This window comes from Rhinopithecus roxellana, chromosome 5, assembly GCF_007565055.1.
Source record: "Rhinopithecus roxellana isolate Shanxi Qingling chromosome 5, ASM756505v1, whole genome shotgun sequence".
NCBI classification, from domain to species: domain Eukaryota; kingdom Metazoa; phylum Chordata; class Mammalia; order Primates; family Cercopithecidae; genus Rhinopithecus; species Rhinopithecus roxellana.
The window spans coordinates 29,550,649-29,569,733 of NC_044553.1; the positions used below are offsets into that span (position 1 = coordinate 29,550,649).

The 19,085-nt window shown below is 42.4% G+C and overlaps 1 protein-coding gene across 2 annotated transcripts in view; it reads right to left on the reverse strand.

The window, feature by feature from the left end:
• Positions 1-16,014, reverse strand: part of ZNF106 (zinc finger protein 106) — a 77,571-nt gene extending 61,557 nt beyond the window's left edge. Inside the window, exon 1 of one of the 2 annotated variants that reach the window (XM_030930423.1) lies at positions 15,791-16,014. The gene's annotated coding sequence lies outside the window, so the exon portion shown is untranslated. The remainder of the gene's footprint in view (positions 1-15,790) is intronic. The other variant, XM_030930422.1, reaches the window with a different exon arrangement.
• Positions 16,015-19,085: the final 3,071 nt, after the last annotated feature.

A 19,085-nucleotide genomic window follows, 5' to 3' on the forward strand; every position in this document is an offset into this window, starting at 1 on the left:
AGGCACAGTGGCTCACACCTGTAATGCCAGCACTTTGGGAGGCTGAGGTCGTAGGATCACTTGAGGCCAGGAGTTCAACACCAGTCTGGGCAACACAGTATCTCCACAAAAAATGAAAGAATTAGCTGGGTACTGTGGCTCATGCCTGTAATCCCAGCTACTTGGGAGGCACAGCAAGGAGGATTCCTTGAGCCCAGGAGTTTGAGGTTATAATGAGCTATGATTGTGCCACTGTACTTCACCCTGGGCAAGAGTGAGGCTCCCTAAAAAAAAAAAAAAAAAAAAAAAAAGCAAGAAAAAAGAAAATACCAGGGGTTTAGATTAAGACTCAACAATGGTTGACTCTTTCATAATCCTCTAGCACTAGCACACTTTCCTCGAGTCCCTGCTAGAGATGCTCTATATGAAATTTTAAATCTACTCCCCAAGCAGCATTGCTCCTTCCTCTACAGAGTAACATCAAGCCCTAATAGACAGATCTGCTTCCTTACCTGAGGTACATTCCTTAGGAGATTTTAAAACTGTGACATAATGAGGTTACAAACTACCACAGTTTAATCTGTAACTCCTAGATAATATGGCAGAAGGACCAACGAAAGAGGCCTAAGGTCCTCCACTCCTCTGATTACTCAGCAGTTTTCTTGCCATGCAACCTACTTCATAATATTACTGAATTCCTAAATAATTTTATTCAATAATAAAGTTCAGGCTGGGCATGGTAGCTCATGCCTATAATCCCAGCACTTTGGGAGGCTGAGGTGGGTGAATAACTTGAGGTCAGGAGTTCAAGAACAGCCTGGCCAACATAGTGAAACCCCGTCTCTATTAAAAATACAAAAATTAGCTGGGTGTGGTGGCATGTGCCTGTAATCCCAGCTACTCTGGAGGCTGAGGCAGGAGAACTGCTTGAACCCAGGAGGCGGAGGTTGTAGTGAGCTGAGATGACGCCCCTGCACTCCTGCCTAAGTGACACAGCGAGACTCTGTCTCAAAAAATAAAAATAAAAAATAAAATTCAAAATGCTAAAGTAAGATTATGGGGTAAAAATATGGACATTTAAGAAAGTTGAATGTCAGTTAGCTACCAAAACAAAGAAATATACCTTTGTGGATAGGTACAGTATTATACTTTCCATATTACCAATAATCTCTTAAATCTCAGACAGAAATGTTCAGTGCTATAGCATACTACTTCTAACTGCTTTATAATGTAACATTTACTTCAACTTTAATTACTACTTACACGTGTTATTTTGTTACTTCATTCAACAAACATTTATTGAGCACTAAGCACACTATTCTAAGGGTTGGAGAAATTGGTGAAGATACATCCGGAAACGTTTTAAGTTGTGCTTCCAGTTATCAATCACTAAAGCAAAACAGGAACAAGAAACTTAGAAGTAATAAAGTCAGTGAAACACTGTGACTCTCTGGTAGAAATTACAGCAGTTACTGTGGAGGTTTCACATATTTACTTGGTTGAAAACCAAGCACTAAAATACAAACTGTGCTTTTATTTGACAACGCCAACAACATCAACCCCTAGTAAATGGATAAAGAAATAAAGCCATACAGTATAATAGAAATACTCTATATCAACCTTTTAACCAAAGTCTCCCTCTTTTTAGTTAATTTTTCCTTTCACAAGCTCGTTTCTAATCTGCATATATTAAGAATACTCATTTTCATTTTCTTAAAAAAATCAAAATGTAACTGCCAGCAAAGTATTCAATTGATAAGAAAGACTTAGTATTTAAACCCTAAGGTGACATGATTCCAGGCAAAGTAACTTTAGTTTGTATATTCTTAAACTGGGTAAACGTAAATTCCATTAAGCTTTCTGAAATACTGTAATTAGCCCAGCCTTCTAGATGGGAACCAGTGCTCTTTTTAAAGGCCTTGACAAAGACTAGAAGCCACGGAAATACAAACCATCCAACTCTGTGATCTCAACCAAGGTGACTGAGAAGTGACAAACTACAAGTAAGGAAGGAATTCAAATCTACTGTCATCCTCACTTTAGCCACCTTACATTTTCCCCTATGTCAATTAAATATAACCTTCATGAAATTTTTCAACTCTTCTCTAAATAGCTGAGAAAGAGCTGTGATATTTTAAATGTAATAACCTAAAAACCCTATCAAAGATATTTTTTCTTAACATTCTAATTAATATTGTCAATAAAATTACCATCCTCCCTAGGCAAAACCATACCATGTCTAGTTCTTTTCTTTTAGACTCTCATACTTAGTCACAAAGGCACTCACCCCCAGGCAAGGAAATAGGGTAGATCACAGCCTGATTCTTTAACTCAGAATTATAACTAGTGTCAGTTTCCAATTCCTTACTTAATTCTGGAACTTGGCAAGCATTCTGCCCTAGAGGAAAAAATAACCCAGAAAGAAGCTGGGATAACACAGACCCTAACAACTTAATAAAACTACTAGCAAAAGTTATCATCTAACAAAGTAAGTTATAAGTCCAAGACAGCGTGTACAAAGACTGCCTCTTTTGGGTTTTTTTTTTTTTTTTTTTTGGAAGATGGAGTCTCACTCTGTCACCCAGGCTGGACTGCAGTGGTGCGATCTTGGCTCACCACAACCTCTGCCACCTCGGTTCAAGCGATTCTCCTGTCTCAGTCTTGCAAGTAGCTGGCATTACAGGCATGCACCACCACGCCTGGCTAATTTTTTTTGTGGTTTTTTAGTAGAGATGGGGTTTCACCACATTGGCCAGGCTGGTCTCGAACTCCTGACCTCCCTCAGGTGATCTGCCCACCTCAGCCTCCTAAAGTACTAGGATTACAGGTGTGAGCCACCAAACCCAGCACAAAGACTGTTTTAAAAGTGTAACCAGATAGCTTGTTGCATTTACTTAATAGTTGAAAGTTTGTATTCTTGTATTTAACAGTGTCATTTATATATACTTTTTCCCCCCAAAGGTTCACACCATAATTTAAAATTCTGTGACATGAATCATAAGCACTGCAAGCTAATGAATAAGCCTAGATGAATGATCACTATTCTTCTCAAAGAGTTTTGTTGTTCTCCATTCATCTCATTGTTTGTGTTTGAGACAGAGTCTCACTCTTGTGATCCAGGCTGGAGTGCAATGGCGTGATCTCGGCTCACTGCAACCTCCACCTCCCGGGTTCAAGCAATTCTCCTGCCTCAGCCTCCCAAGTAGCTGGGATTGCAGGCTCCTGCCACCACGCCTGGCTAATTTTTTTATTTTTAGTAGAGACGGGATTTCACCATGCTGGCCAGGCTGATCAAGAACTCCTGACCTCGTGATCCACCTGCCTTGGCATCCCAAAGTGCTGGGATTATAGGAGTGAGCCACTGCACCCAGCCTCATCTCATTGTTAACAGTACATTTAATAATCTTTATCCATTTTGTATATGTACAAAAGAAAATTCTGTACTGTTCATAAAGTGGAAGTGGATCATCATAAAGATCTTCATCCTCAGTCTTCACATTGAGTACACCGAGGAGGAAGCAGGGGAGGGGTTGGTCTTGCTGTCTCAGGGGTGGCAGAGGCAGAGAAAATTCTGTGTATAAGTGGACCTGCGAACCGCAAACCTGTGCGGTTCAAGGGTCAACTGTATACTTTCTCTTCCTTAAGATTTCCTTAATATTTTCTTTTCTCTAGCTTACTTTATTGTAAGGATACAGTATACAACATATATAACGTGCAAAATATGTGCTAATTAACTCTTATGTAAGGCTGCTGGTCAACAGGAAACTATTAGTAGTTAAGTTTTGGGGGAGTCAAAGGCTATAGATGGATTATTGACTTCACATGATATCGGTGCCCCCAACCCTTGAGTTGTTCAAGGGTCAACTGTATTTTTCTTTATCAGTCTATCTATGGGTTTGTTAATATTATTAATCTTTTCAAAGAACCAACTTTGTCATTTTGTCTATTGTCTTTTTCTATTTCCTTAATTTCGACTGCTGTCTTTATTACCTTTCCTTTTATATACTTTGGGTTTATTTTGTTCTTCATTTACTAGCTTCTTAAGGTAGAACTTGAGGTCACTATCTTTAGGACTATTTTCTTTTCTAATAAATACGTTTAAACCCATAAACTTCTCTGTAAGCACTGCTTTAGTGGCATCCCACATTTTTTAGTACTTTTTAATAAACGTTTTACTTTAGAATAGTTTTAGATTGATATAAAAGTGGTAAAGAAAGAGATAGTACAGTTTCCATATACCCCATGTCTAGTTTCCCATATTAACATCTTTCATTTGGCCACGTCAGTGACTCATGTCTGTAATCCCAGCACTTTGGGAGGATGGCTTGAAGCCAGGAATTCAAGACCAGCCTGGTCAACACAGCAAAATTCGTGTATCCACAGAAAAATTAAAAATTATCCAAGTTGGCCAGGTGTGGTGGTTCACACCTGTAATCCCAACACTTTGGGAGGCCGAGGCAGGTGGATCACCTGAAGTCGGGAGTTGCAAGATCAGCATGACCAACATGGTGAAACCCCATCACTACTAAAAAGATAAAAATTAGCTGGGCTTGGTGGCACGAACCTGTAATCCCAGCTACTCAAGAGGCTGAAGTAGGAGAGTCACTTGAACCCAGGAGGCAGAGGTTGCAGTGAGCCGAGATCTCACCATTGCACTCCAGCCTGGGCAACAAGAGTGAAACTCAGTCTTAAAAAAAAAAAAAATCAGGCCGGGTGCGGTGGCTCAAGCACTTTGGGAGGCCGAGACGGGTGGGTCACGAGGTCAGGAGATCGAGGCTATCCTGGCTAACATGGTGAAACCCTGTCTCTACTAAAAAAAATACAAAAAACTAGCCGGGCGAGGTGGCGGGCGCCCATAGTCCCAGCTACTCGGGAGGCTGAGGCAGGAGAATGGCGTAAACCCGGGAGGCCGAGCTCGCAGTGAGCTGAGATCCGGCCACTGCACTCCAGCCTGGGCGACAGAGCTAGACTCCGTCCCAAAAAAAAAAAAAAAAATCTTACATTAGTATGTTACATTTGTCACAATTAAATTAACAAACCAATATTGATACACTGCTATTTATTCATTTATTTTTGAGGCAGAGCCTCAGCTCTGTTGCCCAGGCTGGAGTGCAGTGGTGCCATCTTGGCTCACTGCAATCTCTGTAACCTCCGCCTGAAACTATGTCGCAAAAAAGAAACAAAAATCTTACATCAGAATGTTACATTTGTCACAATTAACAAACCAATATTGATACACTGTTATTTATTTTATTTATTTATTTTTTTTGAGACAGAGTCTTGCTTTGTTGCCCAGGCTAGAGCACAATGGCACGATCTCGGCTCACTGCAACCTCTGCCTCCTGGGTTCAAGCAATTCTCCTGCCTCAGCCTCCTGAGTAGCTGGGACTACAGGCACCCGCCACCACGCCCGGCTAATTTTTGTATTTTTAGTAGAGACGGGATTTCACCATATTGGCCAGGCTGGTCTCAAACTCCTGACCTTGTGATCTGCCCGCCTTGGCCTCCCAAAGTGCTGGGATTACAGGTGTGAGCCACCTCACCCAGCCTGATATACTGTTATTATGGAAGCCATATTTTATTCAGAAGTCCTTTTATTTATTTATTTATTTATTTATTTATTTATTTTGAGACGCACTCTTGCTGTCTCCCAGGTGTGGGAGTGAAGTGGTGTGATCTCTGCTCACTGCAACCTCCGCCTCCTGGGTTCAAGCGATTCTCCTGCCTCAGCCTCCTGAGTAGCTTGACAGGTGCCTGCCACCATGCCCAGCTAATAGAAGATGCATTGAATTTCCAAATACTTGTGGCCTTTTACATATCTTGGTTTCTAATTTAATCTTATTAAGAGGCTGGGAACTATGACTCACGCCTGTAATCCCAGCACTTTGGGAGGCCGAGGTGAGTGGATCACCTGAGGTCAGGAGTTTGAGACCAGTCTGGCCATTATGGTGAAACCCTGTCTACTAAAACTAAGAAATTAGCTGGGCGTGGTGGCAGGCACCTGTAATCCCAGCTACTTGGGAGGCTGAAGCAGGAGAATCACTTGAACCCAGGAGGCGGAGGTTGCAGTGAGCTGAGACTGCACCATTGTACTCCAGCCTGGGCTACAAGATCGAAATGCTGTCTCAAAAAAAAATTAATTAACAGTAATCATAATAATCTTATTATAGTCAAAGAACATATACTATATTAGTTTAATCTTTTCAAATATACTGAGAATTACAGCCCAGCATCTGGTTTATATATACAGTGGGGGAAATAAAGTATATTCTGCAGTTGTTGTATGGAAATCATTTATACTGTGTGTGTGTGTGTGTGTTTTTTTTTTTTTTTTTTGAAGACACAGTCTCGGCCAGGCACAGTGGCTCACGCCTGTAATCCTAGTACTTTGGGAGGCTGAGGTGGGTGGATCACAAGGGGTCAGGAGTTTGAGACCAGCGTGGCCAACATGGCAAAACCCTATCTCTACTAAAAACACAAAAATTAGTCTGGTGTAGTGGCAGGAGGCTATAATCCCAGTTACTCGGGAGGCTGAGTCAAGAGAATCGCTTGAACCTGGCAGGTAGAGGTTGGAGTGAGCCAAGATTGCTCCACTTCATTCCAGCCTTGGCAAAAGAGCAAAACTCAGTCTCAAGAAATAAATAAATAAATAAAAATAAATAAATAAATAAAGACATGGTCCCACTCTGTCACTTAGGCTGGAGTGCCATGACACAAACATGGCTCACTGCAGCCTCAACCTTCCAGGTTCAAGCAATCTTTCCTACATCAGCCTCCCAAGTAGCTGGGACCATGGGCACATGCCACCACACTGGGCTAATGGTTTTATTTTGAACAGACTGGGTCTCTTCATGTTTGTTGGCCAGGCTAGTCTTGAACTCCTGAGCTCAAGCAGTCCTCCCACCTCAGCCTCCCAAAATGTATACTAATTTTTTTTGTTATCATTGAGAGAAGAATGTTCAAATCTCTATGATAGTGAATTGTTTATTCCTTTAGTTGTATCCATTTTTGCTTCATGTATTTTGAAGCTCTGATATCAGGCACAAGCATAGTTATAACTGTTACATCTTTCTCATGAACTGACCTTTTGTTGTTATGATATGATCCCTTTAACTCTGGTGATACTTTTTATATTGAAGTCTATTTTATCTGATATGAATATAACCACTCTAGGCTTCTTATGCTACTTTGTCTGATCTTTTTCCATGCATTTGCTTTTAGCCATTTTGTCTTTATGCATTAAATCAGTGTGTATTCCATTAAAGCCAATGAAGTTATTAATATAGTTGAATTAGATCTACCGTTTTATTATTTTTAGCTCCTCTATTTTTGTTCAGTTATACCTGTTTCTGTCTCCTTTGGATTATTCACTTTAATTTTTCTACTAGTTTTTTTAGCAACACTTCTTTGCATGATTATATTTTCCCCCCAGTGGTTGCTTTAGGAATTCCAACATGTATCTTTACCATTATACTCTTTACTGTGTTAAAAAGTACCACTGGCCAGGCATGGTGGCTCATGCCTGTAATCCTAGCACTTTGGGAGGCCAAGATGAGCGGATCACCTGAGGTCAGGAGTTTGAGACCAGCCTGACCAACAAGGTGAAACCCCGTCTCTACTGAAAATACAAAAATTAGCTGGGCATGGAGGCGGTGCCTGTACTCCCAGCCACTCGAGAGGCTAAGGCAGGAGAATCGCTTGAATCCAGGAGGCAGAGGTTGCAGTGAGCAGAGATGGCGCCACTGTACTCCAGCCTGAATGACAAGAATGAAACTGTTTCAAAAAAAAAAAAAAAAGTACCACTACAGGTAATATGTAAAAACCTTGCAACCTATAATATAGGCCCATTTACCCTCACCCATCATCCCATCCTTTATGGGATATGTTTTATATCTACCATACGTAATGAACCCCCAAGATGATGCTTTTTTGTGCTATAGTCATTTTTTTAAGAAATGAAAAAGAAAGTTTCAAAATATCTATCCAGATATTTACAAGTTCTAACCTTCATTGCTTTCTGAAGATTCAACTTTCCATCTGGTATCATTTCCCTACAGCCTGAAGAACTTCTTTTAGCATTTCTTATAGTGCAGATCTACTAGCAATGAATTATCTTACAATATCTTTATTTCACATTATTTCTCTCTCTTTTTTTTTTTTTTTTTGAGACAAGAGTCTTGCTCTGTCACCCAGGCTGGAGTGCAGTGGTGTCATCTCAGCTCACTGCAACCTCCACCTCCTGGGTTCAAGTGATTCTTCTGCTTCAGCCTCCCAAGTACCTGGGATTACAGGTACCAGTAATCATGCCTGGCTAATTTTTTTGTATTTTTAGTAGAGATGGGGTTTCACCATGTTGGCCAGGCTGGTCTCAAACTCCTCACCTCCAGTCATCCCCGCATCAACCTCCCAAAGTGTTGGGATTACAGGCATGAGCCACTGCACCCGGCCCCATATTCTTTCTTGAAGGCTATTCTGCTGAATCTGAAATTCTGGGCTGACATGTTTTTTCCTTCAGCACTTTAAGGATTCTCTTCTGGCCTCCACTGTTTCTGATGATTTGTCAGTGGTAAACGGAATTGTCTCTTTGTATCTAATATGTTGTTTTCTTTGCTGTTTTCTAGATTTTTCCTTTTGTCTGCCAATAGTTTAACTATAAGGCATCCACCCATAGTTTTCTTCATATTAAAATTCTTAAGGTTTCTGTGGTTTTCTTATTTTTATTTTTCTTGGGGTTTGCTGAGCTTACTGAATCGATCAATGTATGTCCTTCACCAAATTTGGGAAATTTTCAGCCATTAAATTTTTAAACTTTTTTTTTTTTCTCATTGTTCTTCTTCTCCCTTCCAGATTTCAGTTAAATGTGCTGGGTTTTTAAAATATTGATCCCAGGTCACTGAGGATGTATTTCTTTTTCCCTCTCACTCTTTCTTCAACTTTAACTTCAAGGATGCTTTCCTCTGTCATCTCCATTCTTCCATTAGGCCTCATCCAGTTTAAATTTTTATTTCAGATATCATATTTTTCAGTTCTAGAATGTCTATTTAGTTATCTTAGTTTCACACTCATTCTTTATGAGTACATTTTCCTTTATATCATTTTTATTTCCTTTACTAATGCACAGTTATAAAAGTTTAAAATCATTTCCTGCTAATCCCAGCATTTGAGCATTTTAAGTCTAGAGTGTCATTTAGCTTGAGAATAGGTTACATTTCCCTGTTTCTTTGTATGTGAGTAGTTTTGGAATATATCTTTGATATTTTGAATGTTATGTTGCACCAACTCTAGAGTCCTTTATATTCCTCTGAAGAGTATTGACTTTTGTTTTTTTTTTACTTTTGTTTTCGTAGTATCTAACTTGGTTAACTCAAACTACAAATCTGTCTCCTAGGCAGCAATGAAATCTTCAGTTATTTCATCCTTAGCTGGGCTTCTTTGGAGTGTGCTCCACATATGCATAATTCAGCGGTCTGCCGAGATCTGGGCAGAGTTTATTCACAGAGTCTGATGCTTCTCCTCTCTCTCTGCTTTCCAGGATTCTCTTCTCGCTTCCCTACAGCTGTAGTTGCTTGAGCTTTATCTTCTGGTTCTTCAGGCCACAAAGACTGAAGTTTACTATTGGAATTTTAAGCACCCTACATGACACAGATCAGGGCCTGCCCTAATGTTAGAAGCCATGAAAATGGGAAATTACTCCAAGTAGTCCCATTCTTGTGTTAACTCCCCTCTAGAATCTGCCTGGTTTTTTGTAACTCTCCAGTAGATTTTCCTGGTTTTATGTATTTCCGTACAGATGTAATAATTGTTATCTGTGGGGGCATTGGCCACGAGGAGCTTACTCAGCCTATGACCAGAACAGGACTCCCATGTTTGCACTTTTGTGACCCACCAGCATGTTTGAATGGCTCCAAGCAACACTCAATCAGGTCAGACTTATCAAAGAAGACATATCCTCAATCATGCAATGGAGTAGGAGGCCCTAGGTTTAGTGACAAAGTCTGTTGGGACCTGGGTGACTCTTGAATGGCAGCTGTTAATGAGGTGGCTTGGCATTCCAGCCTACTTCAATTTTATGGTGCCTCCATCTAAACACACACATAATGTTTTGCTCAACCATACACTGAAAAAACCATTCTCATGCATGCTTATGTTTAATGCCTTTGTCCCTCACTATTAAAAGCCCTTCAAAGGCATCTAATTATCTAAGATATAAATCAAAATATTTAAAATGTCTTACAAGGCCCACTTGAAAGAACCCTTGCTAATGTGTATTACATAGGTTTGAGCTACTTTCTTGTAGGTCTCTGTGATCAGACAAAATGGCATTTTCAGTTCTTCCCATCTACCACACTCCTCCCACCTTTGGGCTTTTTCATGTGCTGGTCCCTCTCCTTGGAAAGCTCTTACTCCTTTTCATCTAGTTAATTACTCATCCTTCAAATCTCAGTCCAAATGTCAGTTGCCCAGGAAAGCACTCCCTCATCTCCCAGACGAGGTCATACCCCTCACTGTGCACTGCTCTTCTGAAACCCTGTCCCTTCTTTATAACACTTATCCCAATTGTGGCTATTTCTGAGGCACACTGTAGAGCAGCAATTCTCAATCACATCAGACCCAACTCTTTTTTCCTAAAACATATCATTGTGGAAATTTTCATTCATACATAAAAATAGAAGGATTATTATAACAATCCCTGGTGTTCTGATCAGCCAGCTTCCCCCACTGTCACAATTTTTCCTTTTAAGATATTTTGTACCCCCTTTTTATTGTAAATATTTTGTAATAACCTTCTTATCCTTCCTGAAATAAAATGCAGAGCTACTGTAACTTACTTACACATGTAAAACTTCAAATATCAATATAATGTGCTAACTATAATAAAAATGAAAAATTAAATGAAAGTGCGTTATAAAATAACATGTATATCAACATATATAAATGCTCAGACATGACTATATTAGAAGGATAAAACTATAAATGTGACTAGTACAAAATCAGACGAATATAGACAGGTATGTGATATTGTTGATTTTTAAATACCATGAATAGGCTGGGCATGGTGGCTCATGCTTGTAATCCCAGTACTTTGGGAGGCTGAGGCAGGCGAATCACCTTAGGATGGAAGTTCAAGACCAGCCTGGCCAACACAGTGAAATCCCATCTCTACTAAACATATAAAAATTAGCCAGGTGTGGTGATGCATGCCCATAGTCCCACATACTCAGGAAGCTTAGGCATGAGAATTGGTTGAATCTGGGAGGCAGAGGTTGCAGTGAGCCGAGATCATGCCACCACACTCCAGCCTGGGTGACAGAGTAAGACTCTGGCTCAAAACAAACAAACACAAACAGCATTGCTGTCTGCAATATAATTTCCCAAAATAGTGACCAACTCAATAATCTTTCTGAACTAAAGAAAGCACAATCCCTTGATTTACACGATAACTATGCTTCATGCAAAAAAATACTCTGTGTTGACAGGTGCAGTAGCTCATGCCTGCAGTCCCAGCATCTGGGAGGCAGAGGCAGGCGGATCGTTAGAGTCCAGGAGTTCAAGACCAGTCTGGCCAACATGGCAAAACCCCGTCTCTACAAAAAAAAAAAATTAGCTGGGTTTGGGAGTCCATGCCTGTAATCCCAGCTACTCAGGTGGCTGAGACACAAGAATCACTTGAACCCAGGTGGCAGAGGTTGCAGTGAGCCGAGACCATGCCACTGCACTCCAGCCTGGGGGGTCAGAGTGAGACCTTACCTCAGGAAAATAAAATAAAATAAAATACTGTGTGTATATGTTAAACAAATTTGGTTTGAGGCTCAGATCATTATAAACCGATTTTTCACCTACATGAACATCTTCTGGGACATTAGAAAGCGATGCAAGGCCGGGCGCGGTGGCTCAAGCCTGTAATCCCAGCACTTTGGGAGGCCGAGACGGGCGGATCATGAGGTCAGGAGATCGAGACCATCCTGGCTAACACAGTGAAACCTCGTCTCTACTAAAAATACAAAAAACTAGCCAGGCGAGGTGGCGGGCACCTGTAGTCCCAGCTACTCGGGAGGCTGAGGCAGGAGAATGGCGTGAACCCGGGAGGCAGAGCTTGCAGTGAGCTGGGATCCAGCCACTGTACTCCAGCCCGGGCGACAGAGCCAGACTCCGTCTCAAAAAAAAAAAAAAAAAAAAAAAAAAGAAAGCGATGCAAGATTTATGTGTTCTCACCACAAAAACTTATAATACATATGTTAGTTTCATCTAGCTATTCCACAAGGTACAGCAGGTCCTCAAAAAATGCTGTTTCATTCAATACCATGCTGTTATAACATTAATGAGAAAAAGTAAATTATATCCAGCTGAGGCCACTGTCTACATAGAGCTTGTATGTTCTCCCTATTCCTTCATGGGATTCTTCCAGGTCTCTAGTTTCCTCCCACACCCCAAAGATGTGCCTGATGGGTGAACTGGGTGTCTAAATGGTCACAGTCTCGGTGAGTGTGTGTGTGTGTGTGTCTGAGTGTACCCTGTGATGGAATGGCGTCCTGTCCAGGGTTGGTTTCTACCTTGTAAACTTAGCTGCTCTGACCACCTGAACACAGAACTGGAATAAAGAGGTTGGAAAATAAAAGAGTGGATAAATACAAATTATTGTAAAATAAAAATGTGTGAAGTATGCACGACAATAAACAATGTGGTATGAAAGCACCCACCTGTCATATTTGTTGATTTTTAACCACATGGTAGTAGGCAGGACCAATTGTATATGCAATACATAATATTTTTATAAAACCACAGTGGTCGCAAAAAGCATACCCTATTTTGCACCTTTTCTTTCTCACTATATAGGAGGTCATTCAATATTACCACATATAGAGTTGGCTCATTCTTTCTAGCAAATGCATACATTTATTTAATCAATCCTTTACTGATGAAGACCTGGGAGCTTCTTGATAGTTTCTTTCAGATTAAAACATGCACACATAGGCCGGGCGTGGTGGCTCAAGCCTGTGATCCCAGCACTTTGGGAGGCCGAGATGGGCGGATCACGAGGTCAGGAGATCGAGACCATCCTGGCTAATACGGTGAAACCCCGTCTCTACTAAAAAATACAAAAAACTAGCTGGGCGAGGTGGCGGGCACCTGTAGTCCCAGCTACTCGGGAGGCTGAGGCAGGAGAATGGCGTAAACCCGGGAGGCGGAGCTTGTAGTGAGCTGAGATCCGGCCATAGCACTCTAGCCTGGGCCACAGAGCAAGACTCTGTCTCAAAAAAAAAAAAACCAAAAAACAAACAAACAAAAAAAAACATGCACACACGCGCACACACACACACACACTCGACTGTAGGGTTTCCACTAGTGATTTTACATGTTAGAGGTCCAAGTAGAGCATTCATATGTAACTTGTCTGCCCAGGTGCTCTTATTCATTGGGCACACAAATTAATCCTAAACTCTCCACTAAGACACTCCAATTACAAAACACACAATACATAGACTTCTCCCTGAGCCATTCCTGGTCCCAGAACCAAGTCATCTAGCATCTACCATTCCTTTCAACTCTTGTAGAGCAGCCTTCAGACTACATGTGCACTAATCTAGATGTACAATAATCGCTATTCATAGTCTTTCCTTTTTAAATACCTTCCTTTTAATCAAAACAATTGAGGTCGGGTGCAGTGGCTCATGCCTGTAATCCCAGCAATTTGGGAGGCCGAGGTGGATCACCTGAGGTCAGGAGTTCCAGACCAGCCTAGCCAACATGGTGAAACCCTGCCTATTAAAAATACAAAAAGTTAGCCAGGGAGGTGGTGGGCACCTGTATTCCCAGCTACTTGGGAGGTTGAGACAGGAGAATCACCTGAACCCAAGGAGGAGAGGTTGCAGTGAGTTTGGATCATGCCACTGCACTCTAGCCTGGGTGACAGAGCAAGGCTCTAAAAAAAAAACAAAAAAAAAACAAAACACACACACACACAATAGGTTCTGAACTCAGCTGATCAGATTCGTTCACATCCTCTACCTCCTGCCAGGCCATTTTATTTATTTATTATTTTTTAATTTTTGAGATGGAGTTTCGTTTTTGGAGTGCAATGGCACAATCTCGGCTCACTGCAACCTCTGCCTCCCAGGTTCAAGCGATTTTCCTGCCTCAGCCTCCTGGGTAGCTGGGATTATAGGCATGTGCCATCACACCCAGCTAATTTTGTATTTCTAGTAGAGATGGGGTTTCTCCATGTTGGTCAGGCTGGTCTCAAACTCCTGACCTCATGTGATCCGCCCGCCTCAGCCTCCCAAAGTGCTGGGATTACAGGCAGTGAGTCATTGCGCCTGGCCCCTTCCAGGCCATTTTAAAGTTCTCCTCAAAAACCATCTAGTATTTCTAATTAAAGGGCTCCTACCATCTTCTAGACTCAAGAGTTAACTCTAGGCACGGCGCGGTATTTGGCAAATGTGGAGTAGATACTAAATAAATTCTAGTTGTATCTGAATATTGTCTTTCGTTATTTCATTCATGACCAAACTTGAGAATGGGGCTTAACGCAAATTTTAAGATTTCCCATGGTATTTACAACAGTACTAAGCTCGTAGTAAGTACTCAAAAGTTATTTGTGGGCCGGGTGCGGTGGCTCAGGCCTGTAATCCCAGCACTTTCAGAGGCCGAGGCGGGTGGATCATCTAAGGTCAGGAGTTCGAGACTAGCCTGGCCAACGTGGTGAAACCCCGTCTCCACGAAAAATACAAAAATTAGCCGGGCGTGGTGGTGGTGCATGCCTGTAATCCCAGCTACTCAGGAGGCTGAGGCAGGAGAATCTCTTGAAACTGGAGGGCGGAGGTTGCAGGGGGCCAAGATCTCCGCACTGCACTCCAGCCTGGGCGAAAGAGTGAAACTCCGTCCTAAAATAATAATAATAATAAATAAAAATACAAAACATTAGCCAGGTATGGTGACGGGTGCCTGTAATTCCAGCTACTGGGGAGGCTGAGGCAGGAGAATCCCTTGAATCCAGGAGGCGGAGGTTGCAGTGGGCCGAGATCGCGCCACTGCACTCCAGCCTGAGCAATAAGAGCGAAACTTTGTCTCCAAAAAAAAGTTATTTGTGGTTTGAATAAACTGGATATAAACCATTATGGTGGACACAGCACTTATTTGCTAGGTAAGAGAACTTCCCTTACCTAGGATGACAATCTCAAGTTGCTAAAAGCCATGGGTATCTCAAATTTCTCAATAAGATGGCTTAATCTTACTCCCAAAGATGATTACACAACAAATTGAAAGGGGAAGAGGGTGTAAAGCGTTTCCTCTCTATAATTATACACCGAGATTCGGACTAAATATTAAACGGACACAGTAAGCTGTGTATTATTTGTTATTAGTTGTTATTATTGAGACGCATCCCACAAGGAGAGAAACGAAAGGAGGAAAAAGAACGGAGGTTGTCAGTCGCGAGAGGTTGAAATGTGTTCCTGGCCTGAGACCTACGGGCTTTAAGGACCAGAGTCTTTGGACTCCCTGCCCACCTGGGGACCGAAGGAGGTCAGCGGCTTCCCCTAAAGGTCAAGGCTTTGGAGCCACGTTTCCTTCTGGGGCTGGGAGCAGAGCTGGAACGCCCCCGCGAAAATCCGTACCCCGAAGCCAGCAGCACAGCCTGCCCATAAACCCGCGTCGGCTCTGGGAGAGCGGACCACCAGGTGGCCCCTGCGCCGCAGCCTGCAGGAGTAGAAACCCGGCAGTGTCTTGCAGCCCCACAACCTGCCTAAGGGACAGACCACCAGGACCCTTGGGCTCCGATACCCTCAACGCAGGCCGTCCCGTCGATACTCACATTCACAGCCAACCCCTCTTACTCCATCAGGCCGTCGTGGGCCAGGCGAGGGAGCTCCCTGACGCCCCAGACGCCCCCTTCAGTTTTGGGTCCGGGAGCCTGCTCCGGACCCGCTCCCCGCCGGGCCCCGCCACAGCCGCCGCCAGCGCGCAGGCGCACATCGAGGCCGTCACGCTCTTTTTTTTTTTTTTTTCCTTTGCGGTGCGCCGTTTTCAATAATCTAGCTTTATTTGAACACAAGAGAGTGAACAACGGACACACAGGAAGAGGTTTTTCTCAAAAAGAATGGAGGAAGAACAAAGGCAGGCCAGCTTGCGGGAGAGTCAGTACGCAGCGTCGGACGCTATGAACAGCCTCCCTGGTCCCTTTTTCATTCTCCTTGTTTCTCCTTGTTCTTTCCCGGCCTCCCTCTAGCTCCTACTCTCTTCCTTGGTGTCCCGCCATTTCCTTTAGTCAGTGGCAACTGTTCAGGCTAAAATTTGAAATCACTCCTTCCTTGTAAAACTTACTGAAGTTTAATGGAAAGTGCAAGAGCTTTAGAACAGAACAGATAGACCTGAGTTTCAGATCTTGGACTGGCTACTAATAATTTGTGACTTTGGGTAAAATACAGTTCTTGGAATCTCAGGTTCTTGAGTTAAAATTAGGATAATGTTATCTCACAGGGTGTTGCTAGGATTAAATAACATAGGTCAAGTGTTTATCCATGAATGCTGCCTATCACAGAGCAGACATTCCATAATACTGATTTTATTCTTACTCATGCCTAAGGCATTTATAATATTTTTTAAGTAGAGACGGGGTTTCACCATGTTGCCCAGGCTGGTCTCAAACTCCTGGGCTCAAGTGATCGGCCTGCCTCGGCCTTCCAAAGTGCTGGGATTGAAGGTGTCAGCTACTGCGTCCAGCCTACATTTATTATTATTATTATGTATGTATGTATGTATTTATTTTGAGACGGAGTCTTGCTATCTTTCGGGCTGTAGTGCAGAGCCGTTATCTTGGTTCACTGCAACCTTCATCTTCCGGGTTCAAACGATACTTCAGCCTCAGCCTCCCAAGTAGCTGGAATTACAGACGTGCACCACCACGCCCAACAAATTTTTGTATTTTTAGTAGAGACGGGGTTTCACCATATTGGCCAGGCAGGTCTCAAACTCCTGATCTCAAATGATCCACCCACCTCGGCTTCCCTAAGTGCTGGAATTACAGGTGTGAGCCACCACGCTGGCCGGCTATATTTATTATTAAATTTAGCCCATACCCATTCCCTCAGAAACCTAATTTTAGTGACTAAGACTAGTCAGATAAATGAAATGACATTAAGGGTGATAATTATGTGAAGTGTTCCTCCTATATTATTGAGATTATAACATCTGTGTTTAACAAGACCTTCAATGCCTCAAATGAAAGTAAGCAGCGACGGGGCGTGGTGGCTCACGCCTGTAATCCCAGCACTTTGGGAGGCCGAGGCAGGCGGATCGTGAGGTCCGGAGATCGAGATCATCCTGGTCAACATGGTGAAACCCCTTCTCCACTAAAAATACAAAAATTAGCAGGGCGTAGTGGTGCGTGCCTGTAGTCCCAGTTACTCGGGAGGCTGAGGAAGGAGAATCGCTTGAACCCGGGAGTCGGAGGTTACAGTGAGCCGAGATCATGCCACTGCACTCCAACCTAGCGACAGAGCCAGACTCCCTCTCAAAAAAAAAAAAGGAAGCGGCTATATTAATCTCTTCTATGTAAATCCAGATTTGTTCTGGAGGCTTAGGAAATTTCCAATTCCGTGTTTGTGACATCACAAGTCCTTGAAACACTCAAGAGCTGTGGCACACTGCTCATTCTATTCTTCTTCAAAGGCATGCAATGGAAGAACTGTTTTACCCTATAAACTCTGGGCCATCATTCAAGGAAAATCCTGTAGAAGACTACAGTCAGATATTGGTGAGTGCCAAGGTAACGCTAGATTAGGGTTTCTCAACTTTGGGGTTACTGACATTTTGGAACATAAACTTTTTTGTCAGGGGTATCCTGTGCATTGTAAGATGTTTAGCAGCAGATTGGGAGCAGTGGCTCACACATGTAATCCTAGAACTTTGGGAGGTCAAGGGAGGCAGATCACTTGAGTCCAGGAGTTTGAGACCAGCCTGGGTGACATGGTGAAACCCTGTCTCTACAAAAAAATGCAAAAATTAGCGGACAGTGGTGGTGCACACCTGTAGTCCCAGCTACTCGGCAGGCTGAGGTGGGAGGATTTGAGCCGCAGAGGTAGAGGTTGCAGTGAGCGGACATCACACCATTGCACTCTACCTTGGGCAACAGAGTAAGACCTCTCTCTCTCTCGCTCTCTCTGTTTTTATATATATATAAGTATATATATATTATATATTTTATAAATATATATGTATATAATTTATATATTTTGTGTGTGTGTGTGTGTGTGTTTCAACACCACTGCTGGACATGATGCTAGCAGCACCTACCCCTGTTTCCCTGTCATCACAATAAAGGGTCTCCAGACATTACCAAATATCCCCTGGAGGACAAAATCATCCCTGGTTGAGAACCACGGAATTATATCAATGACCATCACAACCCTAAATGAACTAACTAACTCAACTATACATTTTCTCCACCTCTGCCCTCAAAAAGTGACTGCTGCTTGAGAAAGTTACACAGGAGGGCAGAAAATGGTGAGTTCATTTTTGCCCATATTAAAAAGCCCTCAATATTGCTTACCAGTCCTACAACATTTTTCTGTCAACTTGTTGTATTACTTTCTACAATATTTCCCAATCTTCTCAACTTTCCTTTAAACTCCCAATGCCACTTCCTTTTCTATCAGAAGATGACCCCATCTCCAACTTCACAGATAAAACAAGTTAGCAAATGAGAACTTTTAACTTCCTGTTACTAAACATACAGAAACATACTTCCTGTCATAACTGGGGAGATATCTCCTCTCTCTTTCTCCCCTCCCTCCTCTCTTCCAAAACCATTCCTCTCACCAGTGTTTTGAATTGCCTCTAAACTGCCTCTATTCTTACCCTTTCACGATCTTTGCCTACTGACTATCCCTTCTCTTCCTTTATTCAACCATTTTTTTCCTCAGTTGAATCTTCCCTACCTTACTCAAGTTTTCCCTGTCTTAATTCTAACAACAACAACAACAAAAAACAATAACAAAAAATCTTGATCCTTCATCATTCTCCCTCCTTCCTCCCTGTCAAGGCCAAACTTTCCAAAAGCATTCTACAACTTGTCCCCATCTCTACATCTCCCCCATCTCCAAACTAAT